The sequence below is a fragment of the Nannospalax galili genome, unplaced genomic scaffold, assembly GCF_000622305.1.
Source record: "Nannospalax galili isolate Female #2095 unplaced genomic scaffold, S.galili_v1.0 scaffold1448, whole genome shotgun sequence".
Lineage (NCBI taxonomy): Eukaryota > Metazoa > Chordata > Mammalia > Rodentia > Spalacidae > Nannospalax > Nannospalax galili.
Window position 1 is genome coordinate 1,132,295 of NW_008358646.1, and position 16,007 is coordinate 1,148,301.

Consider the following 16,007-nt stretch of genomic DNA (forward strand, 5'->3'; position numbering starts at 1 on the left):
GATTATTAGGTTGAAGGATAAGAGCCCTTTATGGCTCCATAAATATGTGAGTATTTTATGTATTAATTTTAAAATACTTAAAAACAAAACCCTTTCCTGGCTTATCCTTTGATATCTGTTGACCAAATTATTTTTCCGGAATTGTGCAATGTATGCTGCCTTAAAACGTGATGTTCTGATTTCATCACAACTTGCACAGCAATGGGTAGTATTCTGTTCAAAATACATGCAAATTTAAGTGTAAAAGTTTAATTTCACAGTTTCAAATGGTTGTTTTTATTCTTGGCTGATGTTCCTCTGAAGAGGAGGTCTCTGAACAATGTTTGAATTACTATTTGAGTCTTACAAGGATGGGTTATTTAGATGATGCCACAGATACCTTTGAGTACTGTAGATAACTGTGATGGTGGAAGAGCTTCTCTGTACCTAATCTTTTTCAGTTTTTTTATTTAAAAAAATTTTTATGTGTATGAGTGTTTTGCCTGCATATATATGTGTACCTGTGCATGCGATGCCAGTGGAGGCCAGAAGAGGGCATTGGATCCCCTGGGACTAGAGTTTTGGATGGTTGTCAGCTGTCATGTGGGTGATGGGAACTGAACCTGGATCCTCTACAAGAGCAGCCAAGTGCTCTTACTGCTGAGTCATCTCTCTAGCCCCTGTACCCAATTCTGAAGAGCAGCTCTTTGAACAAGTTAAAGCACTCTGGTTCTAATGAGCACAACAGGCATGAGCCACTGGAACTTCTGAAAGTCTTTTGCAGCTTGGAATTTCATAATCGTTTCTCTGAGGCAGAAAAGAAATCTTCCTTTTCAATTTTGTTCAGGGCGATGCTTGTGGTCCCTGGCTGCGTCATAGAGTTGGTTGGTCCCTGGCTAGCAGGGTACAGTTAAGTCCCCTCTACCTACTCCCTAGATATGAGTCAGGGCAGCTTTCTTGCTCTTTCACCTGGAGGCTACACTGAAAGCTTTGAGGACATCGCCTTCTCTATCTGCCTTAAAGTACACATTAAGAATTTCCAGCTAGGCATGGTGGCCTTTGATCCCAGCACTTGGAGGCAGAGTCAGGGGTAGAGGCAGAGGCAGGTGGATTTCTGTGAGATTGAGGCCAGCTTGGTCTTCATAGTGAATTCTAGGCCAGCTGGGGCTGCAGGGAGACCCTGTCTAAAACAAAACAAAGCCAAAACAAATTGTGGTTCATAGCTGGGGGTGGTATTGCACCTTTAATCCTAGCACTCAGTAGGCATAGGCAGGTGGAGTTTGAAGCTAGCCTGGTCTACAAAATGAGTTCCAGGCCAGCCAGGGCTCCATAGTGGAGACCCTGTCTCAAAATTAAAATAAATAAGATAAAATAATAAATAAAATAAAGAATTGTGGTTCATAGAGACTGGGCATGTAGCTCAGTTGTAGAGTGCTTGTGTAGTAAGCTCAATGCCTGACTTTAATCCCCAGTACCACACCCCCTACACACAAAAGCAACTTGTACATGAACATGCATAACAGCATTATCTGTAATAGTCAAAAAGTGGATCTATCTTCATATGATAGAATATTTTGGGTTGGGCTATAACTCAGGGGTAGGGCACTTAACTGGCTTGTGTTGATCCCCAGTACCGAAAACAAACAAAAAAGAATTGTGGTTCATATTTATTGCACCCTGCTAGGTTCCTTGTTTGGTGTTTGGTATTGCTAGTTCACTTAGTATACTCTGTGATGAGGTGTGCCCTTTACGTCCACCTTCTAAATGCTGAATCAGTGAATGTCAGAACTGTGCCCTAGGTCACAGAGAACCAGACTGACTCCCTGCTATCGAATTCAAAACCATACCCTTCACTAGTGTGTCATCCTGACTTTTGTGCTGTGATGTCCCTGCTTTTATAACTGTCCTGGAAGGAGCAGGTATTCTAGAGACACTTGACTATCAAACTATTGAAACAATGAGCTCCAAGAAATTGGAATTTCTCCAGGAATATCATTCTGGGGAAGGAAAAGGCCGAAGCCTGGTGCCAGCCAGAGGAAGAACTTGGCTCTCAGGAAGAGATTTCACATAGCTCTTATGACTTGTCAGACCACCCTGCAGAAATGAGCCAAGACAGTGGTCAAGACACCTTGACCAGGACTGCTTAGTTACCTTTTTGTCCCGGTTTGCTTTCTGTTGCTGTGATAAAACACTGACCAAAACCAACTTGGGGAGGAAAGGGTTTATTTCGTCTTATACTTCAAGGCAGGCTCCCTCTATGAGAGAAGTCAGGCAGGAACTCAAGGCAGGAACCTGGAGGCAGGAACTGAAACAGAGACCATGAAGGAACACTGTTTACTGGCTTGTTCTTCCTGTTTGGTCAGTTACTCTTTATACAACCCAGGGCTACCTGCCAAGGGATGGTACCACTCACTGTGGGCTGGGCCCTCCTGCATCAATTACCAATTAAGAAAATGTCTCACAGACATGGCCACAGGCCAGTCTGATGGAGGCCATGCCTCAGTTGAAATTCCCTCTTCCTAGGTGTCTCTGATTTGTGTCAAGTTGATAAAAACTAACACACTTTTGCTTTCTATATAAATTTAAACCTTATGTCAGGACTCCAAAGACAGACTAGGGGTTGGGGGCAGTCACTGGACCTCTTTATTTGTTCCTCTTCCCAATGTGGCCACCTTGAATAAATCTTTCTCTGCTTTTCACTATATCTCTGTAATTGACCTATTGAGGATGAATGGCTGAGCCTGGCATGGTAGGACTGCTAAGCCTGAGCTGTGACCTTGATTCCTGCTTATGTAGTCTCTACGTTTTAGTAAAGCCCCTATGCTGTACCCATATTGATTTGTCATAGGCACTCCTGCTGAAAAGCCCCAGATGCTACAGAAAGTGAAAGGACTCTTACAAGCTGGCTTCTCATAGTTTGCCTACCCCCATAGCCCTGGGCCCTACAGGTCAGCCACACTACTGACAATGCCTCTTCCTCCTCTAAATTCCTACTCTACTGCAAAAGAGGCTTTTATGTATTCCTCTTCTCTGTTCTTCATCATTGATAGCTACTCCTCATCTGTTGCAGTGCCGGTCTATTTTGCACATATCTCTATGTTAACACTTGTCACTTGGTGGCCTAGCTCTGCTTACAGCTCCGGCCTGCTAAACTCCTTGAAGGCAAAGGCTCCATCTTGCTTTACCATCACAGTCTAGCACAGTGCCTGGCAGAAAGCTGCCTCTCAGTTCACATGCTTTGTTAGTATTTTATGTGGTGCTAGGGATAAACCTAGGGCCTTGTGCATACCAGGCGAGTACTCTACCACTGAGCTATACCTCAGCCTTTTAGCTCAAGTTTTGGACTTGAACTGGAAAGTCTTTGGGTGGCCTTGCATATTCTTCCTTGAAGAATAGCACTCCTGACTCCCCAAATGGAGATTGTACTTAGGACATCTGGTGTCTTCTCAGAGACCTGGTGGCCCTGGGGGCACGTGGGTGAGGTACATAACCCTTAGAGGCACTCTGAGGAAGAAGTTAATAGCCAAGCAGCCTGCAGGGAAAAGAGACGTAGAAGAGGTGTCCTTAGGTGCTCCCCTCCCCTAGATATCCACTCCACTTAAGCAGGACCTCTAACTTGAGTACTGGGCCCTTTTATCTTCTCAATCAACAGGAAAGAGCATCCTGCTCAGCTGGGACAAGGCAGCAACCTTCCTCCTGGCCTTCTGGCTCCTTCTGCAGGCTCTTCCTCCTGGTATTATCTGGTGACTGTGGTGGAGGTGGTGGTATGTTTCCATCCCAGCCCTCTATCAATCTCTTCCTAGCTCCTCTCTGGACTCTTTTGCTCCACACATAAGACATTCCATTAAGTACAAAGAAGAGAATATATGAAACCAGTGAGTCTGTGTCTGGAGAGCATACCCCATATGCATTTCAAATATGTGGATTCCCCTTAAGGAAATTCCAGTTTAAAAAGAACTTGGATCAGCAGCCTTGGGCCTATGTGGCTAACAAGCTCCTATTTTCTCTGTTGTTGGGCTGGCCTGAAGGGTTCCTTTGTTTAGGGACAGAGAGGATGTGGTGCCCTAATGAGGTCCTGTGGAATCCTGGCTCTCACACAGCAACTTGCAGGGTGGATCTCTCTAGGCAGGAAAGTAAGTTGGTGAGTTTGTGGGTTTGTCAGACTTTAAAGAACATAGAGCAGTTTTTAAAAGAGGGAAACTAAATGGAGTATGGTATTCTGGATGGGATCCCTGGCACAAAACGGCTACAGGAGAAAGGCTAGAGAAATCCAAATAATGTCTGGAGTTTAGTGAATAGCACTATACCAGCATTCATTTCTGAGCTTTGACAGATAGATGCACAATAGCTGTGTAACATGCTAGTATGGAAGGAAATTGAGAAGGGAACTCTGGACTGTTAATGCAACTTTCAGTAAATCTAAATTACTTTAAAACAGAAAGGTTGTTAACAAAGAAAGAACAAAGTACAAGGTCAGCCCTGCGTGTTGCTTAATTGGACCCTCTCACCATCATACTCTTCTTCTCTTCCTAGCCTTTTGTCTTGAGCCTTCACCTTCAGAATCAGGTGGGGTAGTTGTAGGCAGAAGCCCTGGGCCAGTCTCCTGTGGGAGCCTGGGGCCTTTTTTGCCCCTTCTGCCTTTTGTTTGGGCATAGGTTGGGGTACCAGGCCAAGTCTGCCAGGAGGACATGTGACTGGCAGTACTCCTACCTCCTGGCTGTGTACTACAGGGCTGGTTTCTCCTTGGGCTTCATTTTCTTCCCTTGTAAGAAATTGCAAACCTTCCTGGAAGGGAAAGGGAAAATCAGGCACTTAATGTAGGTGAAGAAGCTGCCAAGAGAGCTGGGGGAATGGCTCATTGATCACACAATTGTTTAGTGTGGGTCAGACCTGGGCTTCATCCCTATAGCTCAGATTGCTTGATACGCCGTAGTTCTCATTCTCTCCTCTGTTTTTCTATTTAAAGGGATGAGTGCACATTCCTTGCAGACTTGAGATCAGTGGCTTTAAAGACAAGAGGCTGCTATGGGGACTGCCAGCAACAGTATGCCTGCCACCTTTTCCCCCTCAAGCCCACTTCCAAGGGTCAGGAAGTAAAACTTTTTTACTAGCTGGTTCCAAGACTCTCTAGGAGTTTAAATATGTAGATATAAAGAAATTGTGCTGACATTGCTTCTTCACCCTGTAGGTGAACCAAGCCAAGTTTAGGGGCTTCTTCCTGTTAAAGGAGCTCAGTGTGGCTTCCAGCATGAGCTCTCCTGGCTTAGAAACCCAGAAATGTGAAAAGACAATGGATATTTGGGAGTTCAAAGGCAGTTAAAGTTGGCAGGCTGTTTACCTGTAGGTGGCAGTGGTGACAAAGCAATGCTGAAGGAGGGGTAGAGAGGGAGGACTTCAGGGGGAACCTTTCAGAAAAGCAGCAACAGTAACAGCAATAGCAACCCATAGTATGACCTATGGAGGAGTGGTTCTCTGGATGGGGGCTCTGACAGGTGTTTTCTCTGTGGTATTTAGTTTCTCTTCAGCCACTATGTGAAAGAAATACATTATTGTTGCACCTTACAGATGTGGGAAAGGCCTAGAGAGGTAGGTGGCTGCCCTGGAGTATCCCAGTGGTGGGCAGAGCCAAGACAGTATAATCTAAGTGCACCCCTATCCAGAGCTGCCACTGTGATGCAGAAACAAGGTTCATTTTCCTGCCCTAAACTACCTGGTTCCTGCCACCCAGCATCTGTACAGGTTGCAGTCATCATTTTCAAGGGCCCTGACAGCATACAGCCAGCTTCTTTTATATGTGGTGGGGGGGGGGCGGGGGCCGGTGAGTATTGTGAGACAAGGTCTCTATGTAGCCCAAGATGACTTTAAAGTTGTGAGCCTCCTGCCTTAGTCTCCCAGTACTGGGATTATAAGCATGTGTCCCCATGTCCAGCAAGGTCAGCCTTTTAAAGATATGAAGATATCCTCCTTCCACTTCAAGTTTAGCCAAGAATCTACTCATGGCTCCTGAGCCTGTAAGAGAGGTAGAACCTCTCAAAACAGGGTTAAGATTGTCTAGAAAGCTTCATGGCTCCATGGACTGCCTCATGAGCTGCTGTAGTCCATCAGAGGGTATCCAGTGGACTGGAGTACAGGAGACTCCAGAGTGGGCAGGCTGGAGCAGGAACCCCAAACTACAGGTGACTCCCTGGATCCTCAGATAGCTCCTGCTTTCACCTCCAGCAGATACCTGGCTTTTCTGTGGAAAAGGGCTTAGCTGGGCCTTCCGCTTTGTGTGCTGTCATGGTGTGATTGTGTTTTGTGAAGGTCTGTGTAGGCCAAGGATACTCACTTTCACCCCTTATATTCAACCAAACCCTGAAAATTCTAGCCAGAATAACTAGCAAAAGAAATAAAGGACATCCAAATGGGAAAAAAAGAAGTAAAAGATGTATACTCACAGATGTATGTTGGAAGGTTTGGGAACCTGCCATGGCAGCTATCTATGCTGGACAGATGAGATCTGCTCTTCTCACAGTCTTTCAGTTAGCAAGGTATTGATGAGTTTCTGAGGGGACTGTCTTTCTGGAGTGACTCCACAGTACCTCTGGGAGACAGGACCTTTCCTGTCACCTCTGGGACAGGGAGCTTCCTTTGGAAATCGGCATTGATCTCAGTGATGTGGACCTGGACACCTTGAAGAAAGACAAATTGTGAAGAGCCATAGCCCAGCCTTCACATTTCTTTTCTTGGAGAGAGCAGATTTTTCCAGCAGTAAATGTTTTTATTTACAATCAGATGAGTCTACCAATGGCCTTTTAACCAAATAGCACTTGACTGGTCATTTTAAACTCCATAACAGCAAACTTTTACAACTCAAGAAAATACCAAAAAAAGTCCTATGAATTGTTGCATCTAGTGAATTGCATTTTATTTTGTTACATATTTTTTAATTTTTATGTTTTGTATTACAGTTATGTGTTTGTGTGTGTGCATGTGTGTATGCATACATACAAGCATGCATGTGGAAGCCACATCATGTGGGTCCTGAGGCTCAAACTTAGGTCTTCAGGCTTGGTGGCAAGTACCTTTACCCACTGAACCAGCTCACTGGCTCTCTTTCACATATTTTGAAGATAAGTAGGCTGTTAAAACATTTCCCCTTTCTCTGACTGCTACTTGAATGTCCTCAAAGGCTGTTTCTTATAAATAAGATTTTGTTTGTTTGTTTGTTTTTTGTTTTTGTCTTTTTTGAGATAGGGTCTCCCTATAGCCCCAGCTGGCCTGGAACTCACTAGGCTGACTTTGAACTCACAGAGATCTGCCTGCCTCTGCCTCCTGAGTGGTGGGATTAAAGGCATGCACCACCATACCCGGCTATAAATAAGATTTTTAAAATGTGATTCCTTCATTTGAATCTTAGTAGATTTTTTTTCATTAAAGAATAAAATGATTTTTTTATTTATCATTTTTATTTTATGTTTATGAGTGTGTTGCCTGTATGTATGTGACTGCCCCGTGTTGTGCAATGCTGCGGAAGATGAAGAGGGCTTCGGATTCCTCTGGAACTGGAATTAAGGACAGTTCGTAGCTGCCATGTGGGACCTGGGAATTGAACCCAGGTCCTCTGCAAGAGCAGTCAGTGCTTTTAACCTCTGAGCCATCTCTCCAGCCCAAAATGATTTGTGTGTGTGTGTGTGTGTGTGTGTGTGTGTGTGTGTAAATATGAATGTAGGCACACGCATGCCATGCCACTCATGTAGAGGTCAGAGGGTAACTGACCTCTCCTGCTATCTTGTTCAGACGATTTGCCTTGTTTCTGCCATACTGAGTATTCCAAGGTAGCTGGACCACATGCCTCTAAATTTCTGGGCAAGTCTAGTGTCTCATTCTTGTGTCTCTGCCTCCCACCTTGCTATAGGAGTACTGGCCCTAAAGCAATATTTGAGGAAAAAAATCTGCGTACTGCAAACTACAAGATACTGCTGCAAGAAGCCAGGCATGGCTGTGTGCACAAATATTCAGAAGGCTGAGGTAGGATTGAGTTGAAGGTTGTATGTTTGGTAAGCAGTGGTTGTCATTCTCTCCTCTGTTTTTCTGTTTAAAAGAATGAGTGCACATTCCTTGAAGACTTGAAATTAGTAGCTTTGAGTGCAAGAGGCTGCTGTGGGGACTAGCAGCAACAGCATATGCCCCCATACTCATTTCCAAGGACTAGTAAGTACAACTCTTTTTTGCTTTTGTCTTTTTGAGACAGGGTCTCCCTGTAGCCATAGCTAGCCTGGAACTCACTATGTAGATCAGGCTGGCCTTGATCTTACAGAGATCTGCCTGCCTCTACCTCCCAAATGCTGGGATTAAAAATGTGTGCTACCATGCCTGCCTTAAAATACAGCTCACTTTAGCTGGTTCTAAGGCCCTCTAGGAGTTTAAATATGTAGATTCCTAAAGAAATTATGCTGATGACGTTCCTCCTTCACCCTACATATGAGCCAAGCCAACTTTAGGGGCTTCTTCCCAGTAGGGGGAGCTCTTTGTGGAGTTTGACCAGCCAGTATATCCAGACCCTCTCTCAAAACATCCAGCCAAACAAGCAATTTATTCTCATTCTCTCTCTCTCTCTCTCTCTCTCTCTCTCTATTTTCTCTCTCTCTCTCTCTCTCTCTCTCTCTCTCTCTCTCTCTCTCTCTCTCTCTCTCTCATTCGCTGCTGAAAGAAACTAAAGAAAAATAAATGGAGAGCTTTTATTCAGTGGAGGGAGAGACAATATTGTTAAGATATTAATGCTCCCAGAATAATCTCCAGATGTAAAATTCCTGTCAAAATGCTACTCATATTTTTGCAGGAATAGAAAAGTCTAATCTAAAATTTACATGAATGCCACAAGAATCTGAAAATAGTCAAAACAACCTTGAAAAAGAGCAAACTTGGAAGATTCACATTTCCTGATTTCAAAATATACTATAAACTAAGATAATCCAAATAGTGTGGTACTAACAAGGGCTAACACATAGACCAATAGGAGAATAAAAAAGGGTTCTCAGAGATAAACCCTCTCATGTCAACTGCCAGATGTAGTAACATTCGCCTTTAATCCCGACACTCAGGAGACACAGGCAGGCAGATAGATGTTGTGAGATCAAGGCCAACCTGGTCTACATAGCAAGTTCCAGGCCATCCAGGGCTATATAGTGAGACCCTATCTAAAAAACAAAGAGTGTAAACTATAAGTCTTAGAGAAAACAGGAGAAAAATACTTATGGTATTGGATTTAAGAAGTATTTCTTAGGTATGACACCAAAATTACAGGCAGTAAGAGAAAAAAATAGATGAGCAGGACCTCATCAAAAGTGAAAACTTTTGTGATCCAGGTATGATGGTGCACTTACAATCACAGTGTCAAAGGTAGAAGGAGGAGGAATGCAAGCTCCAAGCCAGCCTGGACCCTGTGTCAGAAGACAAAAACAAATGTGTTAACACTCTCAAGAGAATGAAGTCAGTCTACAAAATTGGTGCAAATATTTGCAAGGCATTTATCTGTTAAGGAATACTATCTAGAATATGTAAAGAAACTCCTATAATTCAACCACAGGTGTGGGGAGCAAATTTAAAAATTAAAAAGTGGGCAAAGAGCTAATAAATGTTTCTCCAAAGAAGTGTTTACATGAACAGATGTTCAACATAAAATCTTTAGGGAAGTGCAAATCTAAACACGATTCTGCTTCACATTTAGTAGGTCAGGATCACTTGATTGAGTGGGTGATTCCAATATTTGATCTCAGTTCTGTCCCAAAGACCTGGGCATTTGCCCCACATTATTCTGTCTGGTAACAAAGAGTTTGGATGTAGCATTGATCATCTTAGACAAGTTGTAAAACTACTCCATCTTAACTTACTTCATGACAAGGATCACATCACCACCATTTTAACAAAGGTTTCCTATACCCACATATCTACTGATGCTCAAGTGATAGGTATATGGCCTCTGTATAAGCAGAAAGTGTCCTTGTTTTCCTCAGTGCAGCCATGGAGAAAGTGACACTTGTTTTTTTTACATAGTACACTAGAATTCACACATCCAAATAAAAGCTGTGCTTGCAAGAAGTGAAAACACACTCTAAGAATATATAGCTTGTTCCCAAAACATTTGCACAGCAGCCTTCAGTTGGTTAAAAAAGAGTTGCATTGTTTTAATTATCACTTTTTTTTCCAAAAAAGAATTTATCTTTTTCATCCTCTTTATTCATCATACATGCATAGTACCAGTAGACCCTTGACCATACAGCAAAACAAAATCACTCACAAATAGTGAGACTTGGCCTTCTGATGAGTGTGATAGAGTAGTGAACCACGTGGGAGCTTGAGGCTGTCTTAACCAGGGTTCACAGAATGCACAAGTGTGGTGAGCACAGAGGCAGGCAGTACTGGATCCTGTGTACAAGATGAGGAAGAGATGAGAAAGCACTTTAGCATCAGCAAAAGTAAAAGCTAGATGGGACTAAAAACGCCCTGCATGCCTTGCTCTGCCCATGTCATATGTGTAGGGGAGTCTGAGGCCAGGAAGCAGCAGGCTTGGGCCCATCAGGGAAGTCTGAGCCTTGTAGGGGAAGACAGCTGAGTTGGTGAGTAGCAAGACTGGGAAAGACAGAGCGGACACCAGGAAGAGTGCTAAGAGGTTCCATTAGTTTGGAATAGAGAAGACAATGAGGACAGAGGCTCTGGACAGGTAAAGACCTCAGTCCATTGTAGCCCTGCTGCCCAGCATTCCTCAGAGGCAAAGTAAGCTTGTCAATGCAGGAAGTTTCAGCATGAAATGATCAGTTTCTAGCCCCTGCTCTTCCTGCCTTGGGGCTGACTCTGAACACCCCTTCGTTGAAGGTGCCACCTTCCAGAAGTGGTAACTCAGTACCTCACTTTGGTATCACACATAGAAGAGGCATGTCTGTGGCTTCACCCTAGCAGCCACCTCCTCAGGAGACTCATCCTGAAGCAAGGGAATCTGGCTGTGAGCCTGCACTTGTGACCTTTCCAAGACAGCCAGCCCAATGGAGAGGCCAGGGGGCACTTCAGTGCCCATTATCATTCTCTTTACAGACCTTGGGCTATAACACACCAAGGTTGATCTTTAGTAGAGCCACAAGGGACACAGACTTGGGAGACTTAATAGAGGAAATACTAAATCAATGAAACCTCATTTCCCAGTTCAGTTTAGCAGCAGAATCCATTAACCTTATATTCACCCTCTCCCTTCCTTTAATAATACCAGCAAGGGGTTCAAAGGTATGGTAACTCATCCTCAGGGTCAGCACATTTATTTCAATTACTGGGATTTTAAGTTTTTGAGCTAAAAGATATATGCATACTCACTTTGATTATAAGGAACCAACCCCAAAAGAAAACTTTTTTATTCTTGCTTTGCTGGAAATACCATACAAACAGAACTGTGTGTGTTTGGCTGAAACAGATGAGGGAACTAAGGCTGACAGCAGATCAAATAAATTCTTGTTTTTCTTTTCATAAAAATTCCCATCAAATGGGAACAAAGTTGTATCTGACTGTGGGACTGAGGCCACTCAATGTGGGCTCCCTCATTTGGTCTCTGGGCCAGAAGAAAGCAAAGTTCAACCTCATTTCTTTTGTCACAGAAATCCTCAAATCCTAAAGTACAACCTGGTACAACAGTAGAAACAGTGTTCCAGGGAGTGATGGGGCAGATCCTTCACACCAGCTATTCCCTGCGATAGATAAAGATTAATAGACCAATGACTAAAGTTACAAAATGTTGAGTGCTCTGGTACTATGCTAATGACCAGGGGATGAACTGAGGAGGATAAGGCAAGCAGTTATGTATTCTATCAAACCTTCAGTTTAGGAGAGCATATCACCCTGCGACTGTTGTCATAGCTTCTTCATTCAGAAAAGACTGCCTCCTGCCTGGTTGTTGGTCCTGGGCCAGAATTCCCTGAAGTCCTGACCCTCACAGCAGTGTTAGTACTTCTTGGAGCATGATGTCCTTACTTACCCATCCCTCCCATGCATCCAGAACCCAAGGCAGCCCTGCTGGGTGGAACTCACAGTTCAGTGGGTTGGTTTCTTAGCTGCCATGTCAATATTGGGATGTTAAATATATAGACTTCAGAAGCAGCGAGCACCAGAAGGTAAAACAGGGCTGACTTAACATTTTGCATTCAGCAACATTCTTTTGGTGAGAATGAGAAGAAAACAGCCAAATTAACACCCCAACCAGTAAGTGGGTAGGAGTCCAGAGGTGCCAGGACAAAGGAATGGCACTCAGGTTCTCCACACTGTGTTAGAGAAAGAAGAAAAGGGGAGTTTGATGGGTAGGAGGCTCATTGGGTCCAAAAATATGAAATGAACTTTCTAGATTACTGTCAGCTTAGTAAGGCAGGAGTGGCCTCTGTGAACCAGGGTTCTACCCAGAACCATCAGTGCCTCTTGCTTCAGCTTCCTGATGTGTTTGTGCATGTTAATTGTAGATATTCTCTTTCCACCAGAGGAGCAAGAGAATGAAGTTTAGCTTCTCACTCCTGCTATGTGGGATGCCCTCTATAACCACTGTCTCTACCCTCTACCTGTTGAGAAGTCACAGGATCTGTATTTGAGTGTGGACTTTATGGCGCAGTCATAAATGTGGGGCACCCACTCTTCTATAAATAAATCCCTACCCTATGCTCTGTTAAAAAGCAATAATAATAATTTTTTTTTAAGTTATCACTTTAGCCGGTGTGGTGGTGCACACCTTTAATCCTAGCACTCGGGAGGCAGAGGCAGGTGGACCTCTGTGAGTTCAAGGCCAGCCTGGTCTACTTAGTGAGTTCCAGGACAGCTGGGGCTACAAGGAGACCCTGTCTCAAAAAGACCAAAAAAAAAAAAAAAATCACTTTAGGCCGGAGAGATGGCTCTGCAGTTAAGAACACTGTTCTTTCAGAAGACCCGGGTTCGAATCCCAGCACCCACATGCCAACATGGCAGCTAACAACTGTCCGTAACTCCAGTTCCAGGGGATCCAACAGCCCCTTCTGTCCTCTGAGGGCACTATGTAACACAGGTATACTTACCTACATGCAGGTAATACATGCATATACATAAAATAAAAATAAAATTTAAGAAAAAAGTTATCACTTTAACCATTGTCAAACATTCAGTTCTGTGCCAGTAAGTATATTCCCCTTGTTGTACAGCCATCACCACCATCCATCTCCAGAACTCTTTCATCTTCCCTAACAGAAACTCTGGCTCATTAAACATAACTCCCCATTCTTACCCAGTCCCTGACAATCCCTGTTTTACTTTATGACTCTGACTGTGACTACCCTCAGTACATCAGAGGAGTAGGATCATGCAGCCTTTGTCCTTTTGTGCCTGACTCCTTTCAGTCAGTACAGTGCCTCAAGGTTCATTCATGTCGCAGGTGTCAGAGTCTGCTTCCTCTGTAAGGCTGAGTAATAATAGTCCATTGTATGTTTTGTTTATCCATTAACCTGTAGGTAGATAATTAGATAACTTTCACCTTTTGAACATTGTGGATAATTCTGTTCTGAATATAAGTGGACAGATCTACTTACAGTTCTTTCAAGTATCCAGAAGTGGAATTTCTGGATGTATATTTAATTTTTAGAGGATCTACAATACTGTTTTCTCTAATAGTTGTAGTTTTACATTCTCAACAGAGTAGAAGAGTTCCAGTTTCTCTACATCTTCACCAAGACTCATTATTTAGGTTTTAAAAATAATAGCCATCCTAGGCTGGGCGTGGTGGCGCACGCCTTTAATCCCAGCACTCAGAGGCAGAGGCAGGCAGATCTCTGTGAGTTCAAGGCCAGCCTGGTCTACATAGTGAGTTCCAGGACAGCTGGGGCTACAGGGAGACCCTGTCTCAAAAAGACCAAAAAAATAATAATAATAATAAAATAGCCAACCTAATGAGTATAAGATGTTATCTGTTGCAGGAGTTTTTTTTTTTGGTCTTTTTGAGACAGGGTCTCCCTGTAGCCCCAGCTGTCCTGGAACTCACTATGTAGACCAGGCTGGCCTTGAACTCACAGAGATCTGCCTGCCTCTGCCTCCAGAGTGCTGGGATTAAAGGCATGTGCAACCATGCCCCGCCCGTTTCAGGAGTTTTTGTTGTTGTTGTTGCATTGCTGGGGACTGAACCCAGAGCCTCGAAAATTCTAAGCAAGTGTTTTGCCACTGAGCTATATCCCCAGCCCAAACATACAGTCCAGACTGGCCTCAAACTCTTAATCTTCCTACTTCATCGTCTTCAGCATTTGCCTCCTACTGTGTGCTGCCACAACTGAGTTGTTGTAGTTTTGGTTTACATTTCCCTAATGCATTAATATATTTGTTCACTACTTATATATTTTCTCTGGAGAAGTGCTGATTCAGATTCTTTCCCCATTTTTTTTTTTTTTAATTTGAGGTTCTGTAGCCCAAGTTACAGAACTTGTGATCATCCTGCCTCAGCCGCCTTAGGATTATAAGTGTGTGTGTGCCACCATGCCTGGCACCCTTCTCTGTTTTTTAAATTTGTTTTTGTTTTTTTTTTTCTTTCTTGAGTTGCAGGAGTCCCTTATATGTTCTGGACATTTAATTTTATCATATTATGATTTTGCAAGGAGTTTTTCCCATTCTGTGGGTTGCCTTTTTACTCTGTTGCTTTATTTAATTGACAAAACAAGCTTTTGATCATTCAGTAGGAGAAAGGACAGTCCTGTTAGTTAAAAAAATTGGCTCTCTACATACAAAAAGATGAGATTGGACCCTTATCTTTCATGCATGGGGGTGGGGGGTGTTGGTCATGTTGAGGATCAAAGCCAGGGCCTGTGCATACTGATTACCTGCCACTGAGCTATGCCATTGAGCTACAGCTCTACTCCAGAAGTTTTAAATTTTGATGTGGTTCAGTGTCTCTATTTTTCCTTTTGTGGCTTGTGCCTTTAGTGTTAGATCTTTGAAATCATGCCAAATCCCATGTCATGAAGCTCTACCCCTATGTTTTCCTCTAAGAGTTTTATAGTTTTCAGCTCTTTTTTTTTTTTTTTTTTTTTTTTTTTTTTTTGGTCTTTTTGAGACAGGTTTCTGTTAGCCCCAGCTAGCCTGGAACTCATGTAGACCAGGGTGGCCCTGAACTCACAGAGATCCACCTACCTCTGCCTCCTGAGTGATGGGATTAAAGGAATGTACTACCATACCTGGCTTCAACTCTTTATGCTTATATCTTTAATCCATTTGGAGTAACTTTTGTGTATGGTATAAGAAAAGGATCCAACCTCATCCTTTTGATGTGAGAGTCAGTTTTTTTTCAGTACCAGGATTGTCCTTTCCACCATTGTATGATGGGAAGGTTGTTTTGTCAGTTAAATAAAGCAATGTATTTCACATCAAGTACCCAATACCATGTGTGTTAGTCAGCTTTATGTCATTGTGACAAATCCCTGAGATAAATAACTTGAAAAGAGGAAAGGTTCACAGTTTCAGTCCATGGTTAGTTGGCTCTGTTGGTGGGAAACATGGGGGAGTAAAGCTGTTCACCTTATGGTAGCCAGGAAGCAAAGAGAAGGAGAAGAAGGGATCAGAGTCCCCAAGTCCCCTTCAAGGGCTTGTTCCTAATGACCTTTCACACAGTGCAACCTCCCACAGCTTCCACCATCTCCCACTAGTACCACAGACTGTCAACCATGCCCTTGACCTTAGATCTTTGGAGGGTATTTTAAGATCCAAACTACAATGTCTTACCTACAGCAGCTTACTGAATGTTCCCTTCCTTCTCCTTTTCTGAGATGTGGTTTTAACTACTAAAGTTTATTTTTCATAATTATAATAGTAGATATCTATAGAGGACAGACTGTGTGTCAGGCTGAATTCTAAGGGTTTACACATATTAAGCCATTTAATTTTTCTAATCATTTTATGGGGTGGATTTTTTTTTTTTTTTTTTGCGGGCGGCCCCGGCGGCTGCGTACTGGCTGTGGGATGGGAAGTGAAGCCCCAGCGAGCTGCTGCGGCGGGGCGGGGGGGGGCAGCCCGCG

At 43.4% G+C, this 16,007-nt stretch overlaps 1 protein-coding gene across 8 annotated transcripts in view; it reads left to right on the forward strand.

The window, feature by feature from the left end:
- Positions 1-16,007, forward strand: part of Tom1l2 (target of myb1 like 2 membrane trafficking protein) — a 153,326-nt gene that overhangs the window by 68,590 nt on the left and 68,729 nt on the right. The gene's annotated exons all lie outside the window — the stretch shown is intronic.